The 19,963-nt window shown below is 40.8% G+C and overlaps 1 long non-coding RNA gene across 1 annotated transcript in view; it reads right to left on the reverse strand.

Annotated features, from left to right (window-relative positions):
- Positions 1-19,963, reverse strand: part of LOC120875402 — an 82,937-nt gene that overhangs the window by 23,683 nt on the left and 39,291 nt on the right. Inside the window, exons 3-4 of the long non-coding RNA XR_005723950.1 lie at positions 18,892-18,973; positions 255-351 (exon numbers count right to left, since the gene is read on the reverse strand). This is a non-coding gene — a long non-coding RNA (uncharacterized LOC120875402). The remainder of the gene's footprint in view (positions 1-254; positions 352-18,891; positions 18,974-19,963) is intronic.

Here is a 19,963-nt window from a genome sequence, read left to right on the forward strand (position 1 = left end):
TACCTTTTTCTTTGCAATGTATCATCTTATTTAATACAATATTGGGTTGTTTGGGATTTTTTTCTTTTCCTTACCCTGAAGCTTGTAGGATCTTGGTTCCCTGACCAAGCACTGAACCTAGGCCCCCAGCAGTGGAAGCAAGTCCTAACCACTGGACTGCAGGGAATTCCCTCTTTAATACAATACTGAATTAGTTAAAGATATCCTTACTGATAAAGAAGGTAAGAGGCTTAATGGCTGAGGTTTGAACCTACCTTTCAGTGTTCCACATTCCCTCCAGAGCTTTCCTCACTGTTTGTTGAAGATACTTTCATTGAATATTTCTCCAAATTGCCACCAAAAGTTTTATGGCTAAAACAACAGGAAAAAGTGGGAGAAGTTTGTGACCTCTACAATTTCCATGGGAATAATAATTATACAATTAGATACTGATATAAGTTCTGACTTGTTCAAAGGTGAAACTTAAAATTGAGAAACACATCAAAAAATCTTTACATCTGTTTTATTTTAATAAGTCTCTAGTGATAAAGCAGTTGCCCCTTAATTAACAACTTTACAAATTAAATCTATTGATAAGTGACTTGGCTTGAAACAAAGTGATACAATATTTGCCTTGAGCTTTATGTTTTTCTAAGGGCAGAAAGAACTATACATAAAAGGCTTAACGACCTGGATAACCATGATGGTGTGGTCACTCACCTAGAGCCAAATGGACCTTAGGAAACATTACTATGAACAAAGCTAGTGGAAGTGATGGAATTCTAGCTGAGCTACTTCAAATCCTAAAAGATGATACTGTTAAAGTGCTGCACTCAATATGTCAGCAAATATGGAAAACTCAACAGTGGCCACAGGACTGGAAAAGGTTAGTTTTCATTCCAATCCCAAAGAAGGGGAATGCCAAAGAATGTTCAAACTATCATACAGTTGTGCTCATTTCACATGCTAGCAAGGTTATGCTCAAAATCTTTGAAGCTAGACTTCAGCATATGTGAACTGAGAACTTCCAGATGTATAGGCTAGGTTTTGAAGAGGCAGAGGAACCAGAGATCAAAATTACCAAAATTCATTGGATCATGGAGAAGGGGAGTTTGAGAAAAACACTAACTTCTGCTTTACTAAAGCCTCTGACTTTGTGGATCCCAACAAACTGGAAAATTCTTCAAGAGATGGGAGTACCGGACTACCTGACCTGTCTCCCGAGAAGCCTGTATGTGGGTTTGAAAGTTTTGTTTCAAGAAGCAACATTTAGAACCCAACATGGAACAACTGACTGGTTCAAAATTAGGAAAGAAGTATAATAAGACTGTATATTGTCACCCTGCTAATTTAACTTTTATGCAGAGTACATCATGTGAAATGCAGGGCTGGATGAATCACAAGCTGGAATCAAGATTGCCAGGAGAAACGTCAACAACCTCAGATATGCAAATGATACTAATCTAAGGGCAGAAAGTGAAGAGAAACTAAAGATCTTCTTGATGAAGGTCAAAGAGTCTCCTCTTTAAAGCTAGCTTGAAATTCAGCTTTAAAAAACTTAAGATAATACATCTGGAATAGAAGGGGAAAAAGTGGAAGCAGTAACAGGTTTTGTTTTATTGGCCTATCATCACTGCAGATGGTGACTGCAGCCATGAAATTAAAAGACGCTACTTGGAAGAAAAACTATGACAAGTTAGACAGCATGTTAAAAAAGTACAGACGTCACTTTGCCAACAAAGGTCTGTTTAGTCAAAGCTATGGTTTTTCCAGTAGTCACATACGGATATGAGAGTCAGACTACAGAGAAGGCTGAGCACTAATGATGCTTTTGAATTGTGGTCCTGAAGGAGACTCTTGAGAATCCCTTTGACTGTAAGGAGATCATGCCAGTCAATCCTAAAGGAAATCAACCCTAAATATCCAGTGGAAGGATTGATGCTGAAACTGAAACTCCAATACTTTGGCCACCCAATGGGAATAGCTGATTCACTGGAAAAGACCCTGACGCTGGGAAAGATTGATGGCAGGAGGAGATACAGGCAGCAGAGGATCAGATGGTTAGATATCATCCCAACTTATTGGACATGAATTTGAGCAAACTCCAGGGAATAGCGGAGGACCGAGGAGCCTGGCATGTTGCTATCCATAGGGTTAGAAACAGTCAGACATGACTTAGCAACTGAAAAACAAATAATCTCATTCTATATATCCAATGTTTAAAAGCTTATCATGGAAATTCTTAAAAAGAAACCTTGGGGATACCATATTTTTATTAATGGAGCAACTAAAGCAAAATTTCTATAAAAGAAAATTCCACCAACAACCTAAAGGGATTATTAAGGCACTTTAAAAGATACAAATAAGTGCTATAAAAGAGATGATAGCATAGTGCTATGGGAACTCTGTAACAGTAATACTGAAGAGAAAAATTCCCTTTTTATTACAATATTAGTTTGCATGTTGAGGGAAGAAATTAAACCCTCAAGCTAATAAACTATCATGTTAATAAAAAACTGACAATCTATGAAATAAAGTCTATACTACCTCAAACTATAAAGTTAAAATGTTGAATCATTTCTGGCCATTTAAAGGAGTCTAACTGTATTTTTAAAGAAAATAAGAGGTCATTGCTACCAATGAAAAACTAATGTTGACACTGTTTTGCTTAAATATTAGGATCAAAATTTAATCACTTCTCTGAAAAATCATCTAGATGGAAAAAACTTTATAAGCAAATATATGTAAGTGTGTGTGTGTATGCATATAAACACATATCACCAAGAGTGGACTGCTTTATAAAATAAAATATTCCAAGGAAGAACAAAACAAGTGAGTTATGTTTTAAAGCGATTTAAAGCATGCTAGTGGCGCAGCAAAAGTGGTTTTGTTAGTGTTGTTATTGAAGTCAGTACAAATGTCCTCAAGGGGGAAAAAGAAAAGTGCATCTACAACTAGAACAGGTTCTCCGCTGGACAATGAGGTAGAAGCCCTGGTGTTTCTCTGCTGGTTACTTGTTTCTGATCTTAAACCAAGCTCTGGGCCTTGTAGTTTCTAATCAAATGCTGGAGAAGTACCTGCTGCTTCCTGAGTTGCCAGAGTAACTTGTCTCCTACCCTTTTCTCTCTAGTAGGGTCAGAAACATATCATAACCCTAGTAGGGTTAGAAACATATCATCTAGGCCTTCATTTAAACACAAAAGCTTCATAAAAATAGATTTGCTAAATTATGGAAATTCTTTTATTTCAGTGGTCAACAGACTGTCATGAGTCAATATCAGATGAGATGTGGTTAGAACATGTACTTCCTATTCCCCAGTCAGCTGTATTGTGACTCTGCCATTTGCTACAGGTTTTCATTGCAAATGCATTCTCTTTAGAGTAATTAGGTGAACATTCTGATTTCTCAATTTTGTATAAAATTTTTTGTAGAATTTTCTACAATATTAAGGTGTTTCTTCGGTTATATATGTTCTTAACATAGAACTGGAACTTCCAGAAATCACCTAAAAGGTCTGTCTCTGGGCAAATACAAATCTAAACCATTTAAAACAGTTCATTCTATTTTAAAAGGTTGAGTTTCCATGCTTGTCCTTGAAAACCTGTCTAGCACGTTTCATTATGTAAGTTTCAAAATCATCTTTTCTCTAACCATTTTAAAGTACCTACTTTTCAGCTGTTTCTTATATATTACACCTAAAGCACAACTGACAAAAGGTAGGTGAGTTGGAATTCATCAACATTAAGAACCTTCATGTGTCAATGGACACCATCAAGAAAATGAAAAGACAACCCACAGAATGGGAGGAAAAATTTTGCAAATCATATTTATATTTTATATATATATATATATGTGTGTATATATATATATATATATATATATATATATATATAGAGAGAGAGAGAGAGAGAGAGAAACCATCCAGCATATATAAAGAACTCTAAAAATGTGACAATGAAAAGTCATCTCAATTTTTAAATGGGCAAAGAATTTAAACAGGTATTTCTCCAAAGAAGATGGATATACAAATGCCCAATATGCACATGAAAAGATGCTCAGTGTCCTTAGTCATGAGGGCAGTGCAAAACCACAATAAGATACCACCTCATTTCCACTAGGATGAGTGTGATCAAAAAGACAACAACAAGTGCTGAGGAGGATGGGTAGGAATTAGAACCTTCTTAGATTGCTGGTGAGAATGAGTGCAGCTGCTCTGGAAAACTGGTAGTTTCTCAAAATGTTAAACAACGATATGACCCAGCAAGTCCATTCATGCAAAAACTTGTATGTGGGGACTTCCTGGTGGTCCAGTGGCTAAGACTCCACCCTCCCAATGCATGGGCCCTGGGTATCAATCCCTTGTCAGGGAACTAGATCCCACATGCTGCAACTCAGAGTCTGCATGCTGCAACAAAGGCCCAGTATGGCCAAATAAATACTGGAAAAAAAAAAAAAACAAACCAAACCTGTACATGAATATTCACAGCAGAATTATTGATAGTAACCAAAAAGTGGGAACAACCCAGGTGTCCATCAACTGATAAATATATAAACAAAAGTGGTATATCCATTCAAGGGAAAATTATTCAGCCATAAAAGGAATGAAGTATTGATACATGCTATAAAACGGATGATACTTGAAGATGGTATGCTTAGTAAAAAAAGCTAGACATAAAAGGCCTCTTGTCATATGATTCTATTTTATGCAATGCCCATTGATATGAATTATTATGAACAGGCAAATCCATAAAAACAGAAAGTAGACAACCAGCTGTCAGTAAAAGGAGGCTAGAGGGGAAGGTGACTGCTAATGGGTATGGGGTTTCTTTCTGGAATGTGGAAAAGGTTCTGGAATTAGACAGTAGTGTTGGTTGTACAACCAGGAGAATGTAGTTTAAAAAAAAAATCACGGTGCACTTTAAAAGGATGAATTCTGTGGTATGTGAATTTGTTATGGACTGTATTATGTCTCTCAAATAGATGTAGTCTTAACCCCTCCTGCGGGCGCAGGAGGGCCAAGAGGAGCCACTCCACATTCAAGGTCAGGAGGGGTGGCTGTGAGGAGATAGCCCTCGTCCAAGGTAAGGAGCAGCGGCTGCACTTTGCTGGAGCCACCATGAAGAGATACCCCACGTCCAAGGTAAGAGAAACCCAAGTAAGACAGTAGGTGTTGGGAAAGGGCATCAGAGGGCAGACACACTGAAACCATACTCACAGAAAACTAGTCAATCTAATCACACTAGGACCACAGCCTTGTCTAACTCAGTGCAACTAAGCCATGCCCTGTGGGTCATGGTGGAGAGGACCCAAGATGGATGGGTCATGGTGGAGAAGCCTGACAGAATGTGGTCCACTGGGGAAGGGAATGGCAAACCACTTCAGTATTCTTGCCTTGAGAACCCCATGAACAGTATGAAAAGGCAAAATGGTAGGATACTGAAAGAGGAACTCCCCAGGTCGGTAGGTGACCAATATGCTACTGGAGATCAGTGGAGAAATAACTCCAGAAAGAATGAAGGGATGGAGCCAAAGCAAAAACAACACCCAGCTGTGGATGTGACTGGTGATAGAAACAAGGTCCGATGCTGTAAAGAACAATATTGCATAGGAACCTGGAATGTTAGGTCCATGAATCAAGGCAAATTGGAAGTGGTCAAACAGGAGATGGCAAGAGTGAACATCAACATTCTAGGAATCAGCTAACTAAAATGGACTGGAATGGGTGAATTTAACTCAGATGACCATTATATCTACTACTGCAGGCAGGAATCCCTTAGAAGAAATGGAGTAGCCATCATGGTCAACAAAGAATCCGAAATGCAGTACTTGGATGCAATCTCAAATACGACAGAATGATCCCTGTTCATTTCAAAGGCAAACCATTCAATATGACAGTAATCCAAGTCTATGCCCCAACCAGTAACGCTGAAGAAGCTGAAGTTGAATAGTTCTATAAAGACCTACAAGACCTTTTAGAACTAACAGCCAAAAAAGATGTCCTTTTCATTATAGGGGACTGGAATGCAAAAGTAGGAAGTCAAGAAATACCTGGAGTAACAGGCAAATTGGGTCTTGAAATACGGAATGAAGCAGGGCAAAGGCTAATAGAGTTTTGCCAAAAAAACACACTGGTCATAGCAAACACCCTCTTCTAACAACACAAGAGAAGACTCTACACATAGACATCACTAGCTGGTCACCAGAATATAATCAGATTGATTATATTCTTTGCAGCCAAAGATGGAGAAGCTCTACACAGTCAGCAAAAACAAGACCGGGAGCTGACTGTGGCTCAGATCATGAGCTCCTTATTGCAAAATTCAGACTTAAATTGAAGAAAGTGGGGAAAACCACTAGACCATTCAGGTATGACCTAAATCAAATCCCTTATGATTATCCAGTGGAAGTGAGAAATAGATTTAAGGGACTAGATCTGATAGACAGAGTGCCTGATGAACAATGGATGGAGGTTCATGACATTGTACAGGAGACAGGGATCAAGACCATTCCCATGGAAAAGAAATGCAAAAAAGCAAAATGGCTGTCTGGGGAGGCCTTACAAATAGCTGTGAAAAGAAGAGAAGTGAAAAGCCAAGGAGAAAAGGAAAGATATAAGCATCTGAATGCAGAGTTCCAAAGAATAGCAAGAAGAGATAAGAAAGCCTTCTTCAGTGATCAATGCAAAGAAATAGAGGAAAACAACAGAATGGGAAAGACTAGAGATCTCTTCAAGAAAATTAGAGATACCAAGGGAACATTTCATGCAATAAAGGACAGAAATGATATGGACCTAACAGAAGCAGAAGATATTAAGAAGAGGTGGCAAGAATACACAGAACTGCACAAAAAAGAGCTTCATGACCAAGATAATCACGATGGTGTGATCATTCACCTAGAGCCAGACATCCTGGAATGTGAAGTCAAGTGGGCCTTAGAAAGCATCACTACGAACAAAGCAGGTGGAGGTGATGGAATTCCAGTTGAGCTATTTCAAATCCTGAAAGATGAAAGATGACCAACCTAGACAGCATATTCAAAAGCAGAGACATTACTTTGCCAACAAAGGTCCATCTAGTCAAGGCTATGGGTTTTCCAGTAGTCATGTATGGATGTGAGAGTTGGACTGTGAAGAAAATTGAGTGCCAAAGAATTGATGCTTTTGAACTGTGGTGTTGGAGAAGACTCTTGAGAGTCCCTTGGACTGCAAGGAGATCCAACCAGTCCATTCTAAAGGAGATCAGTCCTGGGTGTTCTTTGGAAGGAATGATGCTAAAGCTGAAACTCCAGTACTTTGGCAACCTGATGCGAAGAGTTGACTCATTGGAAAAGACTCTGATGCTGGGAGGGATTGGGGGCAAGAGGAGAAGGGGACGACAGAGGATGAGATGGCTGGATGGCATCACTGACTTGATGGACGTGAGTTTGAGTGAACTCCGGGAGTTGGTGTAGGACAGGGAGGCCTGGCGTGCTGTGATTCATGGGGTCGCAAAGAGTCGGACAAGACTGAGTGACTGAACTGAACTGAACTAACCTCTTTTACCTCAGAATGTGACCTTTGAAAAACAGGGTCATTGCAAATGTAAATAGTTACGATGAGGTCACATTGCAGTAGGGTAGGACCTTAATCCAATCTGACTAGTGTCCTTGTAAGAAGAGAAGAATGGCACTGGAAGACACAGAGGGAAGATGCACATGTGAAGATGGAGGCAGAGCCTGGAGCTACACTGCCACCACGGAGAAATGCCTGGCCCTGCCAGAAGTTAGAGAAGCAAGATCATCCTTCCCCAGAGGCTTTGGAGGGAAAATGACCAGTCAACACCTTGACTTTGGCTTTTAGCTTTCAGAATTATGAGAGAGTAAGTTTCTGTTTAAAACAAGATTCTGGTACTTCGTAATGGCAGCCCTAGAAAAATAACAGATTTATCCCTCAAAGTTTCAAAGAAGGAGTTAGTTACAAAGAAGTTAAGAGACCAGGCTATTCTCAGCAGAAAGTAGTTGCTCAGTATACAAAGTAAACGCAGTCTACTATGATGGAAGGAAAAGACATTACAAACAAATCTTTACTGTTCAAAAAATCAAAAGGCTAATAGCTATGTTTTTAGTTATTTTACTTAGTAATGCTATTTCGGTTCCCAAAATAGGACACATTCTGTTGTTGCTTTTCTTTTCTGCCTACTGACTACAGTAAGGTGGTGTATGCAACTATGCAATCAGGAAAGCCACCTTACCATCTGGGTGTTCACTCTTCTCACTTACAAAATGTTCTTCTTCCTTCATATTTTAATGAGAAACAAATGACAGGGTGCATCTGAAAACACTTGAAACTCCAACTGTAAAGCGTTTATTCTTTCAATGCCATGATTGTAGCTCTTATCTAAATTAAGCCTTATTCAAAAGTCTTAATTAAAATTTCCTTAAATGCTTACCAAACATGCTTGATCCTACAAATCATTGGAAGAAAACTTATAAAATCCAGATTTTTGGAGCTCACCCTAGAACCACTAAATCAGAGTCTTCAGAGAAAGGGCCCAAGACTCTTATTTTTAGCTAGGCCCCAAGTGACTCAAAAGATCTCACAAACATAAGAAAGAAATTCTTCCCTGTCAGTATCTGCTTACACATAGTGTGCCTGGAAACATAAGGAAAGCATATTGAAAAAAATGAGTGCCCCTACCCCCACATGCCAGAAAGTAATAACATGCTAAAAACAAATGATCAAAACACAATGGGAAGAAGGAATAATATAAAATAAATGTCCATGAGTCTATGCTAATATAAATTATTGAATAAATAAACGGTGAAAAATAGACAAATCCCTCATGCAAAAGAATTCCAAATAATTTATGTGACGCCTAACTCCCTACCCCTTAAGTGTGGGCTGCAGGTAGTAATTTCCTTTAAAAAAGAGGGGAAGGAAAGAAGAATAAACTTTACACTGGAGAAGCCTTAAAATATTAATTACCTCAGCCAGGTGATCAAAATGAATATCAATAATAAAAAGTCATGTTGATAATATGTACCCTTGACACCGGGCTTCCCTGGTAGTTCAGCTGGTAAAAATCCGCCTGCAATGCAGAAGACCCTGGTTTGATTCCTGGGTCAGGCAGGTCCCCTGGAGAAGGGACAGGCTACCCACTCCAGTATTCTTGGGCTTCTCTGGTGGCTCAGACAATTAAGATTCCACCTGAAATATTGGAGACCTGGGTTCAGTCCTTGGGTTGGGCAGATCCCCTGGAGAAGGGCATGGCACCCCACTCCAGTATTCTTGCCTGGAGAATCCCATGGAGGGAGGGGTCTGGCGGGCTACAGCCCACGGGGCCGCACAGAGTCGGACGCGACTGAGCAGCTGAGCGCACACACACTGCTGACACTATACGGTGAGAATGGCACTTTAGCTTTGTGGTCTCCTTTCTAAACACCCATAACCCCAGCCTAATTATGAGAAAGCATCAGACAAAACCAGATGGAAGAATATTTTATGAAACACCTGGCCAGTACTTTCCAAAGCCACCAAAGTTATCAAAAACAAGGAAAGTCTGAAAAACTATCAGAACTAGGAAGAGCCTAAGGAGGATGTCAAAATATAACAAATTCTGGATGGGATCCTAGAACAGAAATGGGACATTAGTTAAAAACTAAGGGAATCTGGACTTCCCTGGTCATCCAGTGGTTGGAAGTCCACTTGCCAATGCAGGGGACACAGGATCGATCCCTGGTCCTAGAAGATTCCACATGCTGTGGGGCAACTGAACCCGAGATCAAGAGCCAGCACACAGCAACGAAGACCCAGCACACAGCAACGAAGACCCTGCACACAGCAACGAAGACCCAGCACAGCCAAAAATGAGTTAAATTTTCTTTAAAAACTAAGGAAATCTGAATACAGTATGAACTTTAGTTAAGAATAAAGCATCAGTTTGGTTCCCTAGTTGAAATGTACCATACTAATATATAATAACATATTAATAGCAAGCAAAACAGGGTGTGTGGTATATGGCAACTCTTTACTATCTTCCCAACTTCTCTATAAATTTAAAACTGCTTTAAAGTTTATTTAAAAAGAAAGAGAAAATCTGATTCAGAATGTCCGAGGCATATGGTCCAGTAATCTGCATTTTTACCCAACACTTGTTTTTCATCTTCCTTCTTGCTTTTTAGTGCTTCTACCCTAACTAAGGTCAGCCCCCAGTGTATCTTTCAGCCTAAAGCAAAATGACTGTAGGCTGCTTGACCTCTGCCTACAAGAAATTTAACGCTATTTAACACAGGTACTATAAAGTAGGTCAGCTCTAACTCTGTCTACCTCTGCTTTTAGGGACTAGTCAGAACAGGTAACTCTGTCTCTGGTCGCCAGCAGGAACAGGTGGGGTGGAACAGAAAAGCAGGTACCTGGCTTCCACTTTGAGAGTAACACCCATCTTAATAAGTCTCAAAACACCTTAGTCACTTCCCTTTTGTTGTTGCTGCGCCCTTTTCATTACTTCCTTGGGCTCCATTCCAGATAAAAGAAATCAAGTGCCAAGCACTACCCTACAGAATGAATGCCTGAAGATGGCCTCAATAAATGATGCTCCTGGACCCCTGTTTCTAGCAGTCATTTCTCTGGTCTGAGTCATCAGCTAGGCACATTCCTACTGCTTTTGCTGTCCCCTCCTAGAGATAGCACCCGCGCCTTCTGCAGCTGAAAAGACTAGAGCACTGAGTGGTATAAACAGCGGTGTTTAGACTAGAGATCACGAAGATCTAGGTGTAACAGACTTAAGGATCCCTCGTAATCCATACTACTCTATTAACATCTGAATGTTAAGTATCCAGGGGAGAAAACTGGTAAGAAAAATAGGGCAGATCTCAGACCTAGAAGGACAAATACTGCTGGAGTTAGTTCCTTCTGAAGTCCTTGGAAACCACATAACGTGAACAGCAGGTGATGCTATTTTCATCACACGGTCATTGCCACACTCTGAGGACAGGGAAACAATGCACCCTGCTCAGCAGTGTTCACACCCGGGTTGTATTTCTGTGTGTCCCCTGCTGCAGTGTTGCTCAGCCAACCTGTACACACAGGTCTTTCCATCTTTGCACAATCCTATTTTCTTAACCACTTCTGTCATCGTTCCCTAAACTTCCCTCCCCTTCACTCAGCCTATTCTGTTCGGACTCAAGAAGTAGAGACTCCTGATTCATGGTGATCTTGAGTGAGATCACTGCTAATTAGGAATGATCATATCTGTGAAGAGCATTTCCCTTGAACCCAAAACCCAATCACCACAGAAACTTAAGCACCTATACTGTGCAAGGCCCTGTGGAAATATAAGGAAGGACCAGGGCAGAAAGGGAACTGAACTCAAGCACCAATAGATATGGATTCTAATTCCAGATCTGCCTATGACTAATTTTGTCAGTGTGGGCAAGTCAGCCTCCTGGCTTCAGTTCCTTCTCTGCTAAATAACTGAGCATAGTGTGACCAACTATCCCAGTTTGTCTAGGATTGCCAGGGCCAGCACTGAAAGCTGTGTCCCAGGAAACTTGTCAGTACCAAGTGAGCCAGGACAGTTAGTTCCCCTCTTGCACAGGCTATTTGACTGGTTCTGATACTTCTAAGCATCAGATGCTTCTCAAGGCATGTTGTTTATGACCTTTTATGAGTGCGGACTGAGTCACAGAGAGACAGGGTGGTGGCTACAGTGAGAAGAATCTGCACGGCTTCCTGCCTCTTGGGTTGTGACTCACCAGGGATGTTGCAGTGTGCCATTCCTAACATCTCAGGGGAAGAGATCAGCTGAGAATGGTACACTAAGGCAGAAGACATTCTTGGGTTTCTCAGTGGGAAAGAAATTCAAAAACAATGGACTAGTGAGGAGAATTTGCAGTAAATGTTGAGGCTGCCAGCATTCTTGCAAGTGAGCCAATGGCCTCTTAAGCTACATCTACAACTGACGAGCTTCTTGGCCACGACCCCAATGAAGGCTCCTTTCCCAGTTTAGACTATATTAAAATGGCTTGGCAGTAAGGCTTTTAGCATACTTAGATATCCAGACTTACTCCAGCAGGAGGGAATATGAAATCAACTTTCTAATAAAGGCTTAAAAATTTTTTTAATGCAAAAAACAAAAACAAAAAACAGAGTGAGTGACTGCCACTGCTGAGATTGATAACAGAATCTGTTGTCCTATTTTCATGAGTTTCAAGAAAAGGATCCTCAGGACTTCCCTGGTGGTCCAGTGGGCAAGACTCCATGCTTTCATTGTAGGGGCACAAGCTCTACCATCCTTGGTCAGGAAATGAAGACCCCACATTCCACATGCTGTGTGGCACTCCGGATGGGGTGGGGGATGCTAGCCTAACTTGAATAGAAAGACAGCTGAACTCAAGGCCTTAAGTAGATTTACTACATGGAAAACAACTATAGAGGTTGCCAGCTGGCCCTGAGCTGACTCAGAAAAATGATGTAGCTTGCTACAGATTTATACTTAATTTAGAAGCAATCTTCAGAATCACCCTGCATATTTTTATGCACTTGATTTCATTTTGGCTTTATGCTTAAGATCAACTCCTATTTCAATCTCACCTTGTGGAATAAATCTGGCCTAATTTCCTTCTCAGTCATTCTTCTTAAATACCTGGATCCAAAACACAAGCCCCAAATAATTATTGAGTGGAGATAGAATAAATGTACATGGACAAAGTCAAGAGCTAGATTAACACAGGCTATTTAAGGAGCTAAGAAAGAAATCATGGACTTTCTCTAACTCAAGAAATTAAGAGGGCAGTTTTGTAAAGTCTCTTACCCACCCTTGGCCAATCAAAAATACAGTAAAGTCATGGACTTCTCTGGTGGCAAAGTGGTTAAGAAACTGCTACCCATGGAGGTGACACAGATCTCTGGTCTGGGAAGATCCCACACGCCGCAGAAAAACTAAGCCCACGTGCCACAACTACTGAGCCAGCCCTCTGGAGCCTGCGCTCCGCAACAAGAGAAGCCACTGCAATGAGAAGCCTGCAATTAGAGAAAGCTCGTGAGCAGCAAAAAAGACCCGATGTAGCCAAAAATAAATAATAAATAAATGTTTTTTAAAAATAAATTAAAAAATCTTTTAAAAAATACAGCAAAATCAAGTTAAACTAGTTTAATAAGTGTGTGCCAAATAGTATTACAGTATTTCCCCTAAGCAAATTTGCTCCTCTCCCCTGTTAGCTCTATTGTAGTATAATCAAAAGCAATTAACAAAGAAAACTTTTAGCTATAATTTCAAGAGTTAACTGTCTGGAGACTAACTATGACGCAAATGAAAATTCGTGTTTACCCATAACCTAGACAGCAGTAAAGGGATCTAATGACACGGATATCTATAGAAGACATTTTTGGTGACATAAGGTCAACATGGGATAGAATGGCTAAATAAGAAGACTCCGGGCATGTGACTTTGTTTTATTTTAGCCAGGCCATGTGGCCTGTGGATCTTAGTTCCCCAACCAGAGAAAGAACCTATGCCCTCGGCAGTGAAAGCACAGGGCTCTAACCATTGGACCACCAGGGAATTCCCCAGGCTTGAGACTTAAAATTCTTTCACTTGAGGAGTATTCATTATATGTTACCTAATAGACTGTGAAGAAATGGAAAGACGTGTGCTGGTTTGCCTTGTCCACCCTGGCAGGTGATCAAAGTTCCCTTAATTAGCAAGACTGGGCCACCTGTCCTGTCCACTTCCCTCTGAGTTTGTTCATCTCTCACCTATGGAGCTGAGAGAGCGCAAGAGGAGGGGTTGTAACTTCTGTAAATCCTACCTGGGAAGGAATTTCTGACAGAAGATCAGATGACAACAAATAGATTGAATCACAGCCTGATTCAGCCTAAGCATGTATCAGAATTATCAAACCCATCTAACCAGATGTCAGTGTTGTACTCACATCCCAGCAGACATCCTCTGGGTGCCTACTGTGTGCTGGGGACACTCAGCTTAGAAGGTGCATAAATTCCTCCTGATGGTTTTTTCCTATAAGATGAGGAGTTGTAGGTGTGGAGAGTTCAGGAGAAAACCCTATTTACATCAGTGACTTTCTGGTATTTTTAATAGTAAAGTTATATATATTAAATTGATCTCTAAAGCTTGATCATCTAGGGTTCTGTCTGCCACCTCATCTTGGTCCTCTGAAAGCAGGAATTTTTTTACCTTAAGTCACTCATTTGGGGTTAAGAATGAAAGTCATTTGCTATTTTATTCCCCTCCAAATCTCATACAGATCTAAGGTACCATCCTGTAAAGAATAAAAAGGCTAGATTCTGGGCTACATGCAGCTCTCCTAACCAGAACTCAGTGTAATGGTGTATAATCATTAGGCATGATGTGGCCTAACACGGACAAGAAGCGGGGCTTCCCAGGTGATGCTAGAGGTAAAGAACCCACCTGCCAATTCAGAAGACATAAGAGATGCAGGTTCAATCCCTGGGTCGGGAAGATCCCCTGGAGGAGGGCATGGCAACCCCTCCCAGTACTCTTTCCTGGAGAATCCTATGGACAGAGGAGCCTGGCGGGCTACAGTCCCCAGTGACAAACAGAGTCGGACACGACTGGAGCAACTTAGCAACACACGCTCACATGGATGTGAAGTACTGACTGGGGGCGGGGTGGAGGTCTGTCCTGACTAGAGAAAGGCATTAGCACCACGTGTTCTTGGCCCAAATATTCTAGACCACAGGATGTGGAATTCCTATTGCAACCAAAAACTTAGAACTCCAGGTTCTAGTCCCAAAGAACATAAAATGCAGTGAGGTGGATCTATATTTTGCCTCCCAAATGGAGTCACATTCTTCATCATGTTTCCAAAGTTTCCAGGAAAATTAAGCATTTTGTGCTCTTTAAAAGAAAAAAAAAAAAAGGTCAGTAATTTAGCCTGTTGGTATGCAAGTCTTGCTATAAAGTTCTGTTTTATCTGGCAGGCTAAAAAATCCCACCACCTTCGGACGTTGCTGCAATTAGTGAGATTCTGCACATTCTGCCCTTTTCATTTTTAGGGATAAAGTGAAAGTGTTAGTCACTCAGTCATGTCCAACTCTTCACAGCCCCATGGACTATCATCTGCCAGGCTCCTCTGTCCATGGGATTCTCCAAGCAAGAATACTGGAGTTGGTTACCATTCCCTTCTCCAGGGGATCTTCCCAACCCAGGGATCGAACCTTGGTCTCCAGCATCTGCAGGCAGCAGATCTGCAGGCAGATTCTTTACCATCTGAGCCACCAGGGAAGCCCTTTTTAGGGATAAGTATATATGAAATAAGGCTTTTAAATACATTATTGTTATCATTATTATTATTTTGATCACACTGAGTTTTGCAGGATCTCAGCTCCCCAACCAGGACTGAACCCGGGCCACAGCAGTGTAAGCCCAGAACACTAACCACTAGGCCACCAGAACTGCCAAGGTTATTGTTCTTCTTTAGTGCTATAAAGAAGAAAGGACTTCTTCCCAAGCAACTCAACCTTTCTGAGAAATTAAATGTCCATATAAGTGTCCCTCAGAGTAGCCACATATGCAGAACACGAAGGGAATGGATTGTCCCTCAGTAGTTTCTTCTGGTCCTAAGATGCAGACAGTCTGAATTTTTGTTATAAAGCAGTACATTTAATAGCTTTTCCTGGCTTTCCAGTCCTAGGTCCAGATGATGTTGATGCCCAAGAAAAACTGGATTTCCAAGAAGGATAATGGCCAAGAAGGATGTCAACAGGTCAAAGAACTCTAGCTGGCAAAGAAGAAGCCCAACCTTCATGTTGTAGGGGAGCAAAATTTGCCACCTGAAGATGTCCTCCTGGCCGGCAGATTATTTCAAGCTGAAAACAATTAAGGCCCAAAACACTCAGAAAGAAACTTTGACCTTCCCCCTAACTGACTAAAAGAATAGGCCGAGGATCTCTTCTACCAGGAGCTGTTACCATAGATAACTATAGTATGAATTAGGTGTGGTTAGAGAGAAACCTAACAAAGTCTGTTAAGTCCTCTCTGTGTCCCACCGTCTCTGCATGCCCAGCAAACATTTATCTACCAAACATTTGCTCTTCCATCTCTTAAGTGCTTTGCCTCCTTACCCTTTGGAAGTCCCAAACCACTACTCCAAACATCCTCTTTTATCTTTAGCTAAAGATGTTCTTGCCTGGAGAATCCCAGGGATGGGGGAGCCTGGTGGGCTGCTCTCTATGGGGTCGCACAGAGTTGGATATGACTGAAGTGACTTAGCAGCAAAGATGATATTTAAGGTAAAGGTTTCAGCCATTTTAGCAACTTACTCAGGGCTTCCCAGGTGGTGCAGTGGAAATGAATTTGCCTGCCAAAGCAGAAGACACAAGAGAAGCGGGTTTGATCCTTGGGTGAGAAAATCCCCTGGAGGAGGAAATGATAACCCACTCCAGTATTCTTGCATGGGAAATCCCATGGACCAGGGAGCTGGTGGGCTATACAGTCCATGGGGTTACAAAGAGTGGGGCACAACTGAGCAGACACACACACACAGCAAGTTACTCAGTTTACCTGGATCCCCTCCAGGTATATATGTGATTAAACTTTTGTTTGGTTTTCTTCTTAATCTGTCTCATGTCAATTTTTAGACAAGCCAGAAAAAACTAGAAGGGTAGAGGAAAATGTCTTCTTTCCGATAATGTCACGAGAGCCATGCAGTCTCCCAACTTGCAAGGAAGGGACAGTTGACCCAGAGACACTTCAATGTGTTCCTTACCAACAGTGTAGCCAATATCACGATTACCATGATTATTGCCATGATTTGCCTTTGAGATCATACCTGCCCCCCCAGCACCACAGCTATCCTGAGCCTGCCAGGCTAGCCAGAATGTCCTGAGAACAAACAACCAGCAAGACTCACCAGAGTAGATGGACCACTGGGTGGGCAACCAAATTCCAGGTTAGAGGCAGATATGGTCATCAACTTGATCAGCCAATTCAGGCTGGAGGCACTGTTTTGTGTTGCATAAATCTGTGTTTTTCTGTTTTTGTAGAAGACAAAAAAAAATTTTTTTTTAAGTACTTAGGTTCATTTTGGAGAAGGAAATGACAACTACTGCAGTATTCTTGCCTGGAGAATCCCATGGGCAGAGGAACCTGGTGGGCTACAGACCATAGGGTTGCAAAGAGTCGGACACAACTGAAGCGACTTAGTAGCTCCAGCATCAGGTTCATTTACCTATTTGTTCAAACCTCTATGATTACAAACCTAGAAAAGCTTTTGAATTATGTTGCCTTATTTTCATTTATTTATACCATAAAATTACTATAGTCCCTTCTTGAACTAACATTCTGTGTCTTTCATCATAGCATCTTCATGCTGTATTCTTTGGTATGTCTTATTTGAAAATCACATGAAGAGAAAAGTTTTAACTTTGTTGTAAGGCCAACAGTCATGTCTTAGTGATCAATATGGTCATATACCTGCTGCTCAATAAATGTTTTCTGATGATTATAATGACCAATGCCTTTTTTCCATCCTTTGAACCCAAGCATTTTTGCCACTAATTGGTCACAAGCCTAATACTCCTTACCTTTGGGTACAATCCTACCCTTAGGAATTTATTCTAAGTAAATATTAAAAACAACTGGTAAAAACATACAAAATAATTTATTTGAAGGATTATTTATAATAATTCAGAACTTTCTACAGCCCATGCTGTGCAACAAAGGAAACCACCACAATGAGATGCCCGTGCACTGCAACTAGAGAGTGGCTTCCGCTTGCTGCAACTCAAGAGAGTCCACATGCAGCGACAAAGACCCAGTGCAGCCAAAAATAAATAAATAAATTTTAAAGTTCATAGACACTTTAAGATAAGGATTTGTTAAAAAATGTATAAAATCCAAGTGCTTCTGGGCTCACTGAATGCTGTTTCTCAGTGCCAGAAATAAATACTGTGGGGTGTATTGAGATGAGAGCATACATACTTTGTTTTCTGCACCCAGGAATCCACAACACTGAGTGGACTTGTGTTTTTTTTCTCCCTTCCTTCTGAGAACACAGAACTCCATCAGAGCCTTATGAAATATAACCAATGAGGCTATGAGGTATTTCTGGTAAAATACGGCAGAGGTATTTCTGGTGAAATATGGCAGAGCTATTCCCAGGAAAAAGGTTCCTTCCCCTTAACATAGGAGAGAACTCTGCTTCCTACCCAAGTAGTATGAAGAAACACTGGTTCATAGAAGTATATCAAGAAACTGGAAAAATGCCATTCCTTTCCTTGCTATTCCAGTTCCTGACTGAAAAAAAATACTGCGACCTCACAAGCTGGAAGTTATTCTGATCAATCTCAGAAGTCTGGTTTGCTCTGCCAGGATCACTATTTTAAGCCTGTTCCTGGGGCTCTGTGCCACCTTTGCCTGCAACAAGGGAATGCAAACCCTCTGCCTTTTCTCCATAGCCAAGGGGCATTTGTACCTACCTCCTCCAACCCTCCTCCCCTTCTCCCATTGAACAGTCTGTGTTTCTTGGCTTGTTGTACCTTCAGTCAAGGGGAGTATCAAAATTCAAAACTCTGGGAAGACTTGTCTCCCAGTGTGAGAAAGGTAACACAGGTGAGATGGGTGTGCCCCACATCACTACAGCAGAGGGGAAGGGGTTTCTGGCTGCCCAAAGTGAATGTCTAGACGTATGTTAAACAAAGCACAACACGGTTAAACAGTGATTAAGAGTCTCCAACTACGAGTACAGCCTTATATTTTGAAGACGTCAACTACAAGTACCCTGGAAGCTTGAATTAGAGGCCCAGCACTGCCTATAGTGTAAAATCCCTGTCTCGCCCATGAAGCCACTCACCATTTGTAGCACTGTACAAGAAAATGCTTTCAAAGCCCCAGATCATAAATAAACCAGAGAAACAAATCAGCAACTCCCCTCTACCTTACTCTTACACTGACCTGGGACTCCACAACTTGTTTACCCTGGTAAATGTGCTGACTTCATGTATCTCCATTGTATACACATTTCTACTGCAAAAGACTGAGAGAAAAATTTAAATCCATTTAGAAAAGTTTTGATGATCCTCAGCAACAACAGACATGTTGAGAAATAGGTACACACACTGGCCATTGGTAGAAGAGTAAACTGGTACAACATATTAGGGGCCAGTTATGTTACATCTACTTTTTCACTCTTTTTTTTTTTTTTGGCCACGCCACACAGCTTGCAGGATCTTAGTTCCCTGACCAGGAATTGAACACACACCCTGAGCAGTGAAAGTGCAAAGTCCTAACCACTTGACCTCCAGGAAATTTCTAATACCTATTTTTTTTAAGTAATATATTTTTTTATATTTTTAAAAGTACATATAAGTAACATAAATGTCCATTGCTAAGACTCTGATTAAAGCATAATATAAATAAATATTGCATAATATGAAACTAATTCTTTTCAAGGAGCATATCAGTTGTGCTGGTGTGTGAAAATGTCCAACAGACAATTGTTAAAAAGAGAAAGCTGCAAAGCAGAATGTATATTATGCTCTTATTTATGATTCTATTAGTACATCATATATGTGTGTTTATATACAAGTTCTTTGTTGAAGCATGTATGTGTATGTTTGTATGTGTGTGCTTTTATTAGCATGGACAATTTCCAGAAGGATATATAAAGTGAAAGTGAAAAGAAAGTGAAGTCACTCAGTCGTGTCTGACTCTTTGCGACCCCATGGACTGTAGCCTACCAGGCTTCTCCGTCCATGGGATTTTCCAGGCAAGAATACTGGCGTGGGTTACCATTTCCTTCTCCAGGGGATCTTCCTGACCCAGGGATTGAACCCAGGTCTCCTGCATTGGAGGCAGGCACTTTAACCTCTGAGCCACCAGGGAATATATAAGAAACTATTAATGGTGATGAAGAACGAGTACCAGGAAATCACATTATATCACTATTTACTGCTGAAATTTTTTACATGAACACAGTTTTATCATTTAAAATGCTGACGAATAAAAAAAATCAGTGCATTTAGGA

This window comes from Oryx dammah, unplaced genomic scaffold (assembly GCF_014754425.2).
Source record: "Oryx dammah isolate SB20612 unplaced genomic scaffold, SCBI_Odam_1.1 HiC_scaffold_16, whole genome shotgun sequence".
Taxonomy (NCBI): domain Eukaryota; kingdom Metazoa; phylum Chordata; class Mammalia; order Artiodactyla; family Bovidae; genus Oryx; species Oryx dammah.